This window comes from Podarcis raffonei, chromosome 10, assembly GCF_027172205.1.
Source record: "Podarcis raffonei isolate rPodRaf1 chromosome 10, rPodRaf1.pri, whole genome shotgun sequence".
In the NCBI taxonomy this organism is placed as follows: Eukaryota; Metazoa; Chordata; class Lepidosauria; order Squamata; family Lacertidae; genus Podarcis; species Podarcis raffonei.
The window spans coordinates 76,421,081-76,426,100 of record NC_070611.1 but is presented as its reverse complement, the minus strand read 5'-3'; the positions used below and the strand labels follow the sequence as shown (position 1 = coordinate 76,426,100).

At 53.3% G+C, this 5,020-nt stretch overlaps 2 protein-coding genes across 2 annotated transcripts in view; both read left to right on the top strand.

Annotated features, from left to right (window-relative positions):
- LOC128421774 (zinc finger protein 84-like) overlaps positions 1-5,020 on the top strand; it is a 238,925-nt gene that overhangs the window by 117,795 nt on the left and 116,110 nt on the right. The window lies entirely within an intron of this gene.
- LOC128421747 (zinc finger and SCAN domain-containing protein 2-like) overlaps positions 4,772-5,020 on the top strand; it is a 42,826-nt gene continuing 42,577 nt past the window's right edge. Inside the window, exon 1 of the mRNA XM_053404930.1 lies at positions 4,772-4,931. The gene's annotated coding sequence lies outside the window, so the exon portion shown is untranslated. The remainder of the gene's footprint in view (positions 4,932-5,020) is intronic.

The following is a 5,020-nucleotide window of genomic DNA, read 5'->3' as shown; positions in this document are numbered from 1 at the left end:
CTCTCACATGGAAGATCCCATTTTGGTGTCTGAAGTGTGGGACATCTTCCTCTCAGAGTCCACTCTTTTCTTCACAGAAATGAACTCGGCAGGAAATCAGTCTTGAACACATTTTGTGTATGTGAAGTTCTGGTATTTATGTGTAAAACTGTATAGTAATGAAATATTGAAGGCAATGTCAAACAATGTGATTATAATCTAAGATGTAAAGTACCTTTCAATAGAGAAGGGGTGAGGGTTTATCTGTCGAATTCAAGCCAGCAGAGCCAGCGAAGTCCAGAGGAAAATTGGCCACCCTCCAGGTGCCCGGCTTGAATCCTTGTTGACCTCCCTGGCTGCATTCTCCAGCAGGATCAAGGCGAGGTCTCTTCGGCGATCCTTTTCAACGTGAAAAGGACACACCACTCCTCCCCCTCCCATAACCGGGGGGGGGGGAATGAGACAGACAGAAATATATTTACATGTCTTTATTCCTGTCTTTCAGCAGTACAGAGAAAACAAGTCTGTACCCTCTCATCACCAGCTGCAGAGAGAGAATAACTCCACCCATGTACTTCCAGTACAGGGTCATGTGCCACTCTGAGCTAACATCCGGTGCTCAGTACACTGTCTCTTGTTCCCACGGTACATTCCAATAACATCAGTTTCCTGTTTACGATTCCAGCCACCTGGAGCTCGCTTCTGCATTGCTCCTTTTTCGCGGATTGCTGGTGGTCAGTGAGGATTAAAGCTGGGCGATATATTGTTCCAAACTGGTTTCTAGACCACATCGTGATAACCTTTCAAAAACAACTGATATGGCAACACACCACAGATCACAGTGTGTGTTTCTGGGATGCCCATTTGCCTGGAAGCAGCCGGCAGAAAGCTTTGCTTTGTGAAGCCCCTGAATATGCCGAGTTGCTGACTTCCCTCCCAGAAGACAGGAAGCGAAAGACACACATCCATTGCCCTGTCTCCTTCCAGCCTCTTTCCTCCCTTGCTCCCTTCTGCCGGTTTGTGTGCCTGACTTAGATATCCTGTGTGCTCTATTTTTTTACGGCTGAAACTGGATTTCGTCTCAGGAGCTAAGTTTTGTGCCTCACTGGGGACCCAGTGAGAACTGTATGCTTTGAAAGCTCAGTAAATTATTACCGAAGAAGTCCTGCTGCTTCTCTGTGTGTTTTTGACCTCAGTGTGGGACTTGCTCTACACGTGGCCCCTACTCTCCTCCTGCCCTGGAGTTGCTTTACTCAAGCATGCAAGACGGGTGCATCTGTGTGCACTCAAAAGCAAATAAAGTAGGACTCGCCTTTCTATGAGAGTACAGTGGTACCTTGCGTTACAGACGCTTCAGGTTACAGACTCTGCTAACCCAGAAATAGTACTTCGTGTTAAGAACTTTGCTTCAGGATGAGAACAGAAATCGTGCTCCGGCGGTGTGGCAGCAGCAGGAGGCCTCATTAGCTAAAGTGGTGCCTCGGGTGGGGTGCTGTCTTGCTTTGGACATGAGGGAGAGCAGAGATGATTCCTTGGTCCTGATGTGTGCTGAATAAACTGCTTGTAAATCTGCTCACATATGCCTCTCCAGCCACTTCTCTTGTGCCTTTACTCTGCTGAGTGTGCATGCCCAGCTTCTGAAGCTCAGCTTGCAGTTTCATGCTGATCCAAGGACTGGAGATCGCCCAGCACAGCTGGGGGGCTGCCATTTGCCCCCAATTCCTTGGCTGCATCCCAACACTAAGCACTGGAGGAGAAAATGAGCCCTGCAGGATCAGGCCAGAGGGCTCCCTCCTAGAGGGGAGACAGAGCAGAGGAGCCACCCATCACCCTGTCCTCCTCCTCCTCCACCACAGATTGGCCTCCTCCTCTTTTAAAGCACCTTTATTTGTGGCCTCTGCCTCTTGTGGGAGGGAGTTCCACAGGTTTTATTCTGCCCTGCTAGAGGAAGCGCTTTCTCTTCTCTGCCTGCCTTCCTTCCTTCCTTCCTTCCTTCCTTCCTTCCTTCCTTCCTTGCACCAGTGAGGTTTTAGGGACCAGGGTATATTTCATGTCTGAATGTTTCCATCTGCGGACAACCTCGACTTCTTGCAGGAAAGGGAGGGATTGGGCTTTCGCTCTGGAGGACCCTGCCCCCCCCCCCGTCTTACTTTCCTCTCTGGGAATCTAGCTCGTTTCCGTTTAACCCTTGGCAAGCCGAGCTCACTCAACTCACGCCTCTCCCTCTCCCAAGAGCAGGAGCATCGCGCACCAATGGCATCCAGAGAAGGCGGAGGACGAGAGGCTTATGGATTACTTCCGGCAACGGATACATTCAGTTTTGGACAGCAGCTGAACAGCTGGCCCCTGAACACGGGTCCTAAGAAATCCTCACTGGCTCTAGATCCGTTTCTGAGCACCATTCAAAGTGTTGGTGCTGACCTTGAAAGCCCTAAATGGTCTCAGCCCGACGAAAACATTTCCGCAAAAAGATCAAAACATGTAGCCGCAGGTGATACAATAGGAGCCTTTCTGCAAATGGCCTTTGCAACTCAACTCACTGGGTGGTAACAAAGTATACACATTTGCCTCTTTTCAACGGATGCTTTCGCTTAGCCCCGTTTCCTCAATGAATCCACCCATTTCAGTAAAACCTGAGCTGAAATAGTAAGGAGAGCAAAACAGTCTGACCCCCGTCAGCCTCCAGACTCCCTCAGTCACGCGGCAGGAGATTCTTCCTGAGCCCCCCCCCCTCCGTGAGGTGGGTATGACATCATGGATGATCCAGTGATGATCCATATGATCCATTGATGATCCACATGATCCAAGCAGACTTGTCCAAAGAGCAGATCTCTAGGCCTGAATGAAACGGGTCTGCGATGATGGATTCGGGGGTCAAGAAATCCGCCCTTTCCAATGCTCTCTCAGGCTGGCCGGGAAAAGGCAGGGAGCAGGAATCGTCAGGCATCCCGGTTGACAGACAGACTTGTCATGTTGCCAAAACATGGAGTCTGAGCTGATTTCCATGTACAACTCACTTTGTGGCGCAACCGGGGATGTTTTTGGGGTGCTCTCTCTGTGACGGGGGCGTCGATTATTTGAGGATGTACAAATTGCAACGCGCTTTAGTTCTGGGCTGCTTCACTCCTTGCATGGGGGGGCAGCTCTGCGCGCAAACAGATCAACAGCTGCCTTGCTTTCTTCCTGGCCTCCTTGTGTTACCTCTGACGGAGACACAAGGGAAGAATTGTGTTGGGGGCGGTGTGCAAAAGCCCAAGCCCTATTTTTTCCGTAACACAGGAGTCACAGAGTCCAACCCGCTGCTCAATGTGCACAAATACCAAAAACCTGGAATGGATCTAAGATCATGGCGTGGGTGGGGGGGAGGGAAGGATTTTGCAATGTAAACATTGTAGGGGGGGACCCCACTTTGCAGCGGGATTGCCTGGATCAGCCCCTCCCGCGCTCTCCTAGTAAGAGGGGAGGGGAAAAACAATTCTTTCCCTCGCTTCCCGGCACAACCTGCTTTCACGCCACGCCCAAACCCTCAACCCCCCCCCGGTATGTCGCACCTTTTCCTTCTGCTCCTCCTCCCCGCAATCCGGCTTCTGTTTCTGGAATGAGGGGAGAGAGCCCCCCTCTCAAACTGCTTGCTTCGTCCGCAAGTGGAGCTTCTACGCCGGATTGCTGCTCTGCTCCATAGCTCTAGGGGCGCGCGCTTTTGGAAAGGGAAGGAGGGGCGGCAGGACCCCCCCCCTCCGTGGATGTTGCAGGAAAGGAAAGGAGAATCGGGAGCGAGGACAAAGAGGTAAAGGGGTCGCGGGGGGAGGGGAGAGAAGGATCCAGAGACCCCTCCAGCTCCCCCAAGCGCCTTCCGTGGGGCCTGGATCCCTGCGCGCGTGCTGCGAAGGGGGCTTTCCTTGGCCCCTTGGCTGCCTTGGCAGGGGCGGACATGCACCGCCCACCCAGGGGATTCCCAGCAAAGAGCCCTCGCCCCGTTTCCCCCACGCAGGCATCCCTGGGGCGCTGTGGGTTCCGCGCGGAGAGAGGTGGGCCATGAAAGGGTTAATGGGAGTAAGGGACGCCTGGATAGAGACCCCCCGTCCCTCCCCTGCTCGTCTTGGGGGGTCCTTCTGGACGGAGAAATGGGGGTCGCAGGGCAAGGGGTGAGCCACGCCAAGGGGCGCGGGGCCTCTGGGTGCAGGGGAGACTCTGGGACAGAGGGAGAGAATCGATGAAGTGGGGAGGGGGAGCATCCCTGGGGCAGGGAAGTGCAGCATTGGGGGAGGGAGAGATAGGAAACCAGTCTTTGGGGAGACTTCTCCATGGTGGCGCCCGCTGGGGATCTCCGGAGGGGCCGCCTTGGCTTCTCCCTCCCACCCAAGAATTGGCCATCCCATCAAGGCGACCAGAGAGGGATCCCTGGAAAGTGGGGGGTCCAGTCCCCCCACCCCTTCCTGCAAGCTCCATCCTCTTCCCACCCCATAAGCCCCTGCCCTGTCCAGACACAGCGATTCTGCCCAGTCCAACCATTGGTCCCCTGGAGAGGAGAGGAAATCCCGAGAGGAAGAGGGGAGGGGAGAGGCCTTCTCAGAAATGGCTCTTGGTTTCCGCAATCCCACCCAGGAAGCAGCCAGAAACCTTTTCCTCTCTCTCAGGCTTCCATCTTTAATGTCTTTTCCGCTGAGGGTGAAGATAATGTACACCTGTCCTCAGAAACAGGGGTGCAGAGTCCATGGAATGGCTCTCAGGGCTGATATAGAAGTTGCACCTCGAAAACATTTCTGTTCCTCTTATTCTTTGAAGGCAGTGTGACTGACAAGCTGAGATACAACCCATCAGCATCTGATGACAGCGACTCCATGAATCTTCCCAGTCAAAGGACCCATTTTCATGATAGACAGTGCCTGTGGCTGGAGGCTCTACACACAGGGTGTGCCTGTGCAGGCCAAAGACTGCCAGTATTAGCACAGGTGAGGTGTGTGACCCCCCCTCCAAATTGACAGACTGTGTGTGAATGAGAGTTTGTGGGTGGGATTATCGTTTATGGTAACTCTGTGAT